We start from the raw sequence: 10,924 nt of genomic DNA on the forward strand, positions 1-10,924 counted from the left end.
TAGGCTGGGCACAGTGGCTCACGCCTGTAATCCCAGCACTTCAGGGGGCCGAGGCGGGTGGATCACGAGGTCAGGAGTTCAATACCAGCCTGACCAACATGGTAAAACCCTGTCTCTACTAAAAATACAAAAAAAAAAAAAAAAATTAGCCGGGTGTGGTGGTGCGCACCAGCTACTCAGGAGGCTGAGGCAGGAGAATCACTTGAACCTGGGAGGCAGAGGTTGCAGTGAGCTGACATCGTGCCATTACACTCCAGCCTGAGTGACAGAGCGAGACTCCATCTCAAAACAAACAAAATAACCTTGTAGTTGATCCTCCTTTTTCTGAGCCCCTCAGAGCAAACATGAACAAGGCCTTTTAACTCTCACAGATTTTACAACCACTATGAAAAAAACGAAGAAAATAATATAAACAGTGAAAAATAGATTGGTCACAAAATACATTCAAAAGAAGCACCTACCATATTTCACCACAAAAAAATAAAGGGAGAGGGAGAGAAAGAGGGAGAGGAAGAGAAAAAGAGAGAGAAAGGAAGAAAGAGGTAAGGAAAGGAGAGGGGAGGGGTGGGGGAAGGAGGGAAGGAAGGAGAAAGAAAAAAGAAAGAAAGAAAGAAAAGAGAGAGGCACATGCCTGTAATCCCAGCACTTTGAGAGGCTGAGGCAGGAGGATCATTTGAGATCAGAAGTTCGAGACCAGCCTGGCCAACATGGTGAAACCCCATTTGTAACAAAAAATACAAAAGTCACTCGAGCATGGTGGTGCATGCCTGTAGTCCCAGCTACTCAAGAGTCTGAGGCATGAAAATCGCTTGAACTCGGGACGTGGAGGTTGCAGTGAGCTGAGATTGCGCCACTGCACTCCAGCCTGGGTGACAGAGTGAGACTTGTCCCAAGGCAAAAAAAAAAAAAAAAGGAGAGAGAGAAGAAGGAAAGAGGGAGAAAGGAAGAAAGGAGGGAGGGAGGGAAGGGAAGAGAAGGAAGGAAGGGAGGCAGGGAAGGAAGGAGGGAAGAGAGGGAGGGAGAGAGAGAGGGAAGGGAGGGAGGGAGAGGGAGGGAAAAAAGAGTACCTTCCGTTCACTCAGAGTGCTCAGATGACACCAATCAATAGACTTGTCCCAGCAGCCCACACGGAGACGCAGTCACAGAGAGCACTGTTTGGAAACAGACACACTAGGTGTAAATTCCAGCCCCGGCTTGTATTTATCTGTCAAGTTCTCTGAGCCTTGCTTCAGACTCTCATGAAATGAAAGGCTGTTTTAACTTATCTTAAGCCAAGTTTATCCTAATGGATGATTAACACCACTTCCCTGCACACCAACATAAGACATGAAAGCGTGAAAGTGTTCAAGGAGGGATATATTTAATCTTCTGAGGACCAGTGCCTCCTAGGAAGACAGGAAATCTGAAACTGTGGCTGGCCAGGTCTTAGACCCCGCTTGTTTTTAGGAGACAGATCCCAAATCTCTCCTTTATGAATTGACAAAATATTAACTTAGAATTGAGAGGGGGTCATTGGAGATGCTGTACCTACTTTCCAGAGACTGTTTTGTTTGGAACCTGGAGCTGTGGGTATTAATTATTTACTACACATTGTCATGATGCCTTAAATGAGGAAGGTAATACTTGGTGGGTTTACTCCTGAAGTGGATAATGTTCAGGAAAAGTTTTACAACGGAAATGACACTTGAAATAGGTCCTTGAGTCCGGGCGTGGTGACTCACGCCTGTAATCCCATAATTTTGGGAGCCCAAGGCAGGCAGATCCCCTGAGGTCAGGAGTTCAAGACCAGCCTGGCCAACATGGTGAACCCCATTTGTAACAAAAAATACAAAAGTCACTCGAGCATGGTGGTGCATGCCTGTATCCCAGCTACTCAAGAGTCTGAGGCATGAAAATCGCTTGAACTCGGGACGTGGAGGTTGCAGTGAGCTGAGATTGCGCCACTGCACTCCAGCCTGGGTGACAGAGTGAGACTTGGTCCCAAGGCAAAAAAAAAAAAAAAAAAAAAGGAGAGAGAGAAGAAGGAAAGAGGGAAGAAAGGAAGAAAGGAGGGAGGGAGGGAAGGGAAGAGAAGGAAGGAGGGAGGCAGGGAAGGAAGGAGGGAAGAGAGGGAGGGAGAGAGAGAGGGAAGGGAGGGAGGGAGGGAGAGGGAGGGAAAAAAGAGTACCTTCCGTTCACTCAGAGTGCTCAGATGACACCAATCAATAGACTTGTCCCAGCAGCCCACACGGAGACGCAGTCACAGAGAGCACTGTTTGGAAACAGACACACTAGGTGTAAATTCCAGCCCCGGCTTGTATTTATCTGTCAAGTTCTCTGAGCCTTGCTTCAGACTCTCATGAAATGAAAGGCTGTTTTAACTTATCTTAAGCCAAGTTATCCTAATGGATGATTAATACCACTTCCCTGCACACCAACATAAGACATGAAAGCGTGAAAGTGTTCAAGGAGGGATTATTTAATCTTCTGAGGACCAGTGCCTCCTAGGAAGACAGGAAATCTGAAACTGTGGCTGGCCAGGTCTTAGACCCCGCTTGTTTTTAGGAGACAGATCCCAAATCTCTCCTTTATGAATTGACAAAATATTAACTTAGAATTGAGAGGGGGTCATTGGAGATGCTGTACCTACTTTCCAGAGACTGTTTTGTTTGGAACCTGGAGCTGTGGGTATTAATTATTTACTACACATTGTCATGATGCCTTAAATGAGGAAGGTAATACTTGGTGGGTTTACTCTGAAGTGGATAATGTTCAGGAAAAGTTTTACAACGGAAACAAAATGACACTTGAAATAGGTCTTGAGTCCGGGCGTGGTGACTCACGCCTGTAATCCCATAATTTTGGGAGCCCAAGGCAGGCAGATCCCCTGAGGTCAGGAGTTCAAGACCAGCCTGGCCAACATGGTGAAACCCCATCTCTGCTAAAAATACAAAAATTAGCTGGGTGTGGTGAGAGGTGCCTGTAATCCCAGCTACTCAGGAGGCTGAGGCAGGTGAATCGCTTAAACCCAGGAGGCAGAGGTTGCAGTGAGTTGAGATCACATCACTGCCTGGGCGACAGAACGAGAATATGCCTCAAAAAAAAAAAAAAAAAAAAGAAGAAGAAGAAGGAGAACTAGGTCCTTGAGGTGAGGACTAAGTAGGATTTTTTCCAGGCAGATATCGAATAGAAAAAGGATGCCAGCCAGCATTCCAGCATTTCAGGAACAAATGCCAATTGAGGGTGCTGTGGTGCACCCCTGTAGTCCCAGCTATTTGGAAGACTGCGGTGGGATGGATCAAGCCCAGTCTGGGCAAAATAGCTAGACACCACCCCACTTTGCACCCCCATCCTCCCATCTCCAAAAAAAATTTTTTTTACCAGATTATTAAATCAGCTATGTATATATATATAGAAAGAGGGGCGGAGGGAGAGAGAGAGAGAGAGAGAGAGACAGGGCCTCACTCTGTTACCAGGCTGAAGTGCAGTGGTGTGATCACAGCTTACTGCAATCTCTGCTGCCCAGGCTCAAGCCATCCTCCCACCTCGGCCTCCCAAGTAGCTGGGACTAAAGACGCATGCCAGTAAGCCTGGCTAATACTTTTTTGTATTTTTTTGTAGATACATATATATATATTTGTAACATATAGTTATATAGAGAGTATATGATATATATATATAGTTAGTTTTGTTTTTTTGTTTGAGACAGAGTCTCACTCTGTCGCCCAGGCTAGAGTGCAGTGGCATGATCCCGACTCACTGCAACCTCCGCCTCCTGGGTTCAAGCGATTCTTCTGCCTCAGTCACCCGAGTAGCTGGGATTACAGGCACACGTGACCGTGCCCAACTAATTTTTGTATTTTTAGTAGAGATGGTGTTTCACCATGTTAGCCAGGTTGGTCTCAAACTCCTGGCCTCAGGTGATCCACCTGCCTTGGCCTCCCAAAGTGCTGAAGTGCTCGGAGTAGAGGTGTGAGCCACTGTGCCTGGCATATATATATACATATATTTTTTTTCTTTTTCTTTTTTGTTTTGAGACGGAGTTTCAATCTTGTTGCCCAGGCTAGTGTGCAATAGCGTGATCTCAGCTCACTGCAACCTCAGTCTCCTGGGTTCAAGCAATTCTCCTGCCTCAGCCTCCCAAGTAGCTGGGATTACAGGCATGCACCACCATGCCTGTCTAATTTTGTATTTTTAGTAGAGACGGGGTTTCTCCATGTTGGTCAGGCTGGTCTCGAACTCCCGATCTCAGGTGATCTGCCCAACTCCACCTTCCAAAGTGCTGGGATTACAGGCATGAGCCACTGCGCCCGGCCCCATATATATATTTGAGACAGAGTCTTGCTGTGTCTCCCAGGCTAGAGTGCAGTGATCTCAGCTCACTGCAACCTCTGCCTCCCGGGTTCAAGCCACATTGGTGCCTCCCACACCCAGCCACAACAAGCCATATTTCATCAGACACTTGAGAGATGAGTATCAGAAAGTCAGGCTGGGCACGGTGGCTCAAGCCTGTAATCCCAGCACTTTGGGAGGCCGAGATGGGCGGATCACGAGGTCAGGAGATCGAGACCATCCTGGCTAACACGGTGAAACCCCGTCTCTACTAAAATACAAAAAATTAGCCGGGCGAGGTGGCGGGCGCCTGTAGTCCCAGCTACCCGGGAGGCTGAGGCAGGAGAATGGCGTAAACCCGGGAGGCGGAGCTTGCAGTGAGCTGAGATCTGGCCACTGCACTCCAGTCTGGGCGACAGAGCGAGACTCCGCCTCAAAAAAAAAAAAAAAAAGAAAGTCAGGTGAAGTGGCTGGGCGCGGTGGCTCACAACTGTAATCTCAGCTCTTTGCGAGGCCGAGGTGGGCAGATCACGAGGTCAGGAGTCGGAGACCAGCCTGACATGGTGAAACCCCATCTCTACTAAATACAAAAAATGAGCTGGGTGTGGTGGTGCATGCCTGTAATCCCAGCTACTCAGGAGGCTGAGGAAAGAGAATCACTTGAACCGGGGAGGCGAAGGTTGCAGTGAGCCGAGATCACACCCTTGCACTCCAGCCTGGGTGACAGGGTGAGACTCCGTCTCAAAAAAAAAAAAAAAAAAAAAAAAGAAAGAAAGAAAGTCAGGTGAAGCAGGGACAGGGTCCAGGGTCAGAAGAGTGTTCTGGGTGGAAGGAACAGAAGCTGTATGTATTACGTTTTTTAAATTTTCTGTATTTATGATGCTTTGACATCTTACAAAACTTCCTGGCCTGAAAGAACTCCCCCTCCCAGGGGTAGCCAATCCTCAGGACACCAAAGACCTCAACCAGGAGGATGTCTTTAGTCCCAGCACTTTGGGAGGCCAAGGCGGGTGCATCACCTAAGGTCAGGTGTTCAAGACGAGCCTGGCCAACATGATGAAACCCCATCTCTACTAAAAATACAAAAAAAAAAAAAAAATTAGCCAGGCTTGGTAGTGGGCGCCTGTAATCCCAGCCACTCAGGAGGCTGAGGCACGAGAATCACTTGAACCTGGGAGGTAGAGGTTGCAGTGAACAGAGATCATGCCACTTCACTCCAGCCTGGGTAACAGAGTGAAACTCCGTCTCAAAAAATAAATAAAAATAAATAAAGAAAGAAAGAAAAGAAACCCCAGTGCAGGCTCTGGCTCAGGCTTCTGTCACCTGACCAAAACCTGGCACTCCTGACCAAAACCTGGCACTCCCTATGGCCCTTCTGCCACCTGACCAAAACCTGGCACTCCCTATGGCCCTTCGTGGCATTTGGTGAGCCCCCTCCCTGGACCTGCGAGTACACAAACATCTTCCTTCCAAGCTTGGTACTCGCTGCCCCCTCGTGCGGGTGCACTGATTGTCCCATACCATGTCCATCATCTCTCCATGCTTGAAACACTTCAGGCTTCAAGGAGGGGGTTTGAGGAAGAACAGGAGAGAAGGAGAGCAACATGTCGAACTCACCTTGATGAGTTGGTGGAAAGAGAAAATTATAAATTCTCAGAAGAAATCTTTCTGTTTAGGGAGATTCTAATGGTGAAAGATCGATGACGTGATACTATCACTGGGATAGTGACGTCAGTCAGGGTTGGCAGGACGAGTTAGCCTCCTAGGAGCAAAGAAGGATCGTCAATAAGAGTAATAAGACTAGGAGGCCGGGCACGGTGGCTCACGCCTGTAATCCCAGCACTTTGGGAGACCAAGGCGGGCGATCACCTGAAGTCAGGAGTTCCAGACCAGCCTGGTCAACATGGTGAAACCCCATCTCTACTAAAAATATAAAAATTAGCCGGGTGTGGTGGTTTATAGCTGGGTGCCTGTAATCCCAGCTACTCGGGAGGCTGGGGCAGGAGAATCTCTTGAACCAGGGAGGCAGAGGTTGCAGTGAGCCGAGATTGCACCACTGCACTCCAGCCTGCGGTGACAGATCGAGACTCTGTCACAAAAGAAAAAAAAAGGAATGTGAGTAAGGTTTTTAAAAGTTGTTTTTTTTTTTTTTTTTTTTTTGAGATGGAGTCTTGCTCTGTCCCCCAGGCTGGAGGGCAGTGGCACGATCTCGGCTCACTGCAAGCTCGGCCTCCTGGGTTCACGCCATTCTCCTGCCTCAGCCTCCTGAGTAGCTGGGACTACAGGTGCCCGCCACCGCGCCCAGCTAATTTTTTTGTATTTTTAGTAGAGATGGGGTTTCACCGTGGTCTCAATCTCCTGACCTTGTGATCTGCCCACCTTGGCCTCCCAAAGTGCTGGGATTACAGGTGTGAGCCACCGCGCCCGGCCGGTTTTTAAAAGTTTTACGTTTTAGAGACAGGGTCTTGCTCTGTTGCCCAGGCTGGAGTGCACTGGTGCAATCATAGCTCAGTGCCCAGCTAGTTTTTAAATATTTTGTAGAGCCAAAGTCTTGCTATGTTGCCCAGGTGGGTCTCAAACTCCTGGCCTCAAGCAATCCTCCTGCCTTGGCCTCCCAAAGTGCTGGGATTACAGGTGTGAGCTACCATGCCTGTCCTAGAGTTGATATTAATAGCAGGTAGCCGTTGAGAGGGACCATGTCCCCGGTCCCTTGCCTAAATGATTTAGATATCTTAACTCATTTACTATTTGCAACAGGAGTACAAAGCAGATACAATTAGTACTTCCATTTTACAGGTTAGAGGTTAAGTATGTTGTTCACAGTCTTACAATTAGTATCGAACATATGTTCCTCCGGGGACTGGGGACAGAGGGATTTTCTAGGCAGATGGGACAACATATGCAAAAACGGGAATAAAAAGGAATAAAGAAGGCAAGACTAGGGTATAGCTTATCTCAAATAGTTGTTGGAGAAGATTCACACTCTTTCTGAAAAATATCTCAACTTAGCATAATAAAAGAGAATTAAAGAAGTATGAGGCAGGGCAGGGAGCTCATTCCTGTAATCCCAGCACTTTGAGAGACCAAAGCGGGTAGATTGCTTCAGTCCAGGAGTTCAAGATCAGCCTGGGCAACATGGCAAGACCCCCATCTCTACAAAAAATTTTAAAATGAGACAGGCACAGTGGCACATGCATGTACTCCCAGCTACTCAGGAGGCTGAGGTGGGAGGATCACTTGTGCCCAGCAGTTTGAGGCTACAGTGAGCTATGATCACACTCCAGTCTGTACAACAGAGTGAGACTTAGTCTCAAAAAAAAAAAAAAAGTGCACAGGCCAGGTGCGGTGGCTTACGTCTGTAATCCCAGCACTTTGGTAGGCCAAGGCAGGCAGATCACCTGAGGTCAGGAGTTTGAGACCAGCCTGGCCAACATGGTGAATGCCATCTCTACTAAAAATACGAAAATTACCTGGGCATGGTGGCACATCCCTGTTATCCCAGCTACTTGGGAGGCTGAGGCAGGAGAATCACTTGAACCCGATAGGCAGAGGTTGCAGTGAGCTGAGATCACATCACTGCACTCCAGCCTGGGAGACAGAGTGAGACTCCTTCTCCAAAAAAAAGAAAAGAAAAAAAAAAAAAATTAGCTGGGCGAGGTGGCAGTCTCCTGTAATCCCAGGCACTCAGGAGGCTGAGGCAGGAGAATTGCTTGAACCCAGGAGGCAAAGGTTGCAATGAGCCGAGATCTCGGCATTGCAATCCAGCCTGGGTGACAGAGTCAGATTCCGTCTCAAAAAAAAAAAAAAAAACAAGTGTGGTTATCACCAGGGTGATTTCTCTCATCTCGATGTTGGCAGTCAGTGTCTGTGGTGGCACTGAGGTCTCCTACAAAGAGGGGCATTAAAAATATATATGCTAATAGGCCGGGCATGGTGGCTGAAGCCTGTAATCCCAGCACTTTGGGAGGCTGAGGTGGGTGGATCACAAGGTCAGGAGTTCAAAACCAGCCTGGCCAGCATGGTGAGATCCCGTCTCTACTAAAAATACAAAATTTAGCCAGGCATGATGGTGCACGCCAGTAGTGCCAGGTACTTGGGAGGCTGAGGCAGGAGAATCGCTTGAACCCAAGAGGTAGAGGCTCTGGTGAACTGAGATTGTGTCACTGCACTCCAGCCTGGGCAACAGTGCCAGACTCTGTCTCAAAAAAAAAAATATATATATATATATAAGTATATATTACATATATAGTAATAATACTTGTTATTGTGACACTATTATACACCAGGTCTCTCTTCTATATAATCTGTGTGAATATACATGTTAACTCACTAACTATGTGCAACACTAGGAGGAAGATTAAACTAGATTTCCATTTTACGAGTTCAAGACCAGCTTGACCAACGTGGTGAAACCCCATCTATACTAAAAATATAAAAATTAGCCAGGTGTGATGACATGCATCTGTAGTTCCAGCTACTCAGGAGGCTGAGGCAGGAGACTCGCTTGAACCCGGGAGGTGGAGGTTGCGGTGAGCTGAAATTCTGCCACTGCACTCCAGGCTGGGTGACAGAGCGAGACTCCATCTCAAAAAAAAAAAAAAGAGTCCTTGCGATATCAGGTGAGGAGTGTAGCAGGGCATTAAAGAGACCTGAGAAATATCTGCAGCAAAGAGCCAGGTGCAATGGGGAATGGTGCAGGCCTTGTGGATCGCAGATGCAACAGCAGATGCCTCCCGCGGTGATGGGGGCAGTGATGTGGAGTGCCTAGTGGCTAACTCAGCTTAGAAAAATATCCCGGCGCAAGGCTGGACAAAAGAGGGAAACCAAAGGAGAGCCCCTCCCTCAGGCTCCGAGTGATGTCCTTTAGTGTCCCACAGGTTGAGTCAAGCCTCCTAGGGCAAAAATGAAAACATCAGCATTAGCAAGAGAAAATATTGATACCAACAAGGACTAAAAGTTACTGGAAACCTACAATAGATCAAAACCCTCTTCAGGGCTGGGCGTGGTGGCTCACACCCGTAATCCCAGCACTTTGGGAGGCCCAGGTGGGCGGATCTCCTGAGGTCAAGAGTTCAAGACCATCCTGGTCAACATGGTGAAACCCCATCTCTAATAAAAATACAAAAATTAGCTGGGCATGGTGGCGTTTGCCTGTAATCCCAGCTACTCAGGAGGCTGAGGCAGGAGAATCGCTTGAACCCAGGAGGTGAAGGTTGTGGTGAGCCGAGATCATACCACTGCACTCCAGCCTGGGTGACAGAGCGAGACTCTGTCTCAAAACAAACAAAACAAAACCCGTCTTCGTGTGATGTATATAACTTAACTCACGGGCGACCTACACAGCCAGCTTGGGAGCTACCCTCAGCCACTTTAAGGTTAGAAAAATGGGGCAGGAGGTTAACTAAGTTAGGGATCAGTACAAATCTACCCTTGCTAGAGACTCTAGAATATGTCCCGTTGGTTTCTAACTTCTCCCCTAAGGGCTCTGAATATGTAGATTGAGGAAGCAAGGGGAAAAAACAAAGAGGAATTTACATGCTCTAAAATAGAGAGCTCCTAAAACAAGGTACTGGAAGACAATAAAAACATAAACGCCACATGATACTATGTATTTCCTGTGGAGGCATGAGTGTGTGTGTGTGTGTGTGTGTGTGTGTGTATACATATCTCAATGTACTATATATTTATATATTCTGGTGTTACACATATTTATTGGGGTTTGTGAGTATATATATATGCGTGTGTGTATGTATATATGTATACATACATATATGTGTATTTAAAGCTAGGTGTGGTGGCTCATGCCTGTAATCCCAGCACTTTGGGAGGCCAAGGTGGGCAGATCACTTGAGGTCAGGAGTTCGAGACCAGCCTGGCTGACATGGCAAAACCCCATCTTTACTAAAAATACAAAAATTAGCCGGGCATGGTGGCACGTACCTGTAATTCCAGCTACTTGAGAGACTGAGACAGGAGAATTGCTTGAACCTGGGAGGCAGAAGTTGCACTGAGCCAAGATAGCACCACTGCACTCCAGCCTGGGCCACAGCGCTAGACTGTATCTCAAAATAAATAAATAAATAAATAAGCTGGTTACGGTGGCTCACGCCAGTAACCCCAGCACTTTGGAAGGCCGAGGTGGGTGGATCACCTGAGGTCAGGAGTTGACCAGCCTGACCAACATGGTGAAACCCTGTCTCTAGTAAATACAAAAATCAGCCTGGTGCGGTGGCACCTGCCTGTAATTCCAGCCACACCGGAGGTTGAGGCAGGAGAATCGGCTGGAACCCGAGAGGCAGAGGTTGCAGTGAGCTGAGACTCCATCTCAAAATAAAATAAAATAAAAATAAATAAATTATATATATAATTTAATAGAGACACAGGCGCAGTGGCTCACACCTGTAATCCCAGCACTTTGGGAGGCCGAGGTGGCGGACTGCCTGAGCTCAGGATTGGTGTGAGCTCAGAACTGGTGCCAGTTCGCGACCAGCCTGGGCAACACGGTGAAACCCCATGTCTACTCAAATACAAAAAAATTAGCCGGGTGTGGCCGCATGCACCTGTGGTCCCAGTTTACCAGGGAGGCTGAGGCAGGAGAATTGCTTGAACACGG

At 47.6% G+C, this 10,924-nt stretch overlaps 1 protein-coding gene across 1 annotated transcript in view; it reads right to left on the minus strand.

Annotated features, from left to right (window-relative positions):
* USP42 (ubiquitin specific peptidase 42) overlaps positions 1–1,088 on the minus strand; it is a 72,844-nt gene extending 71,756 nt beyond the window's left edge. The window contains exon 1 of the mRNA XM_033194887.1: positions 1,068–1,088. The gene's annotated coding sequence lies outside the window, so the exon portion shown is untranslated. The remainder of the gene's footprint in view (positions 1–1,067) is intronic.
* Between the last annotated feature and the right edge of the window lie 9,836 nt (positions 1,089–10,924).

The sequence above is a fragment of the Trachypithecus francoisi genome, unplaced genomic scaffold (genome assembly GCF_009764315.1).
Source record: "Trachypithecus francoisi isolate TF-2019V2 unplaced genomic scaffold, Tfra_2.0 Lachesis_group4, whole genome shotgun sequence".
Classification (NCBI taxonomy): domain Eukaryota; kingdom Metazoa; phylum Chordata; class Mammalia; order Primates; family Cercopithecidae; genus Trachypithecus; species Trachypithecus francoisi.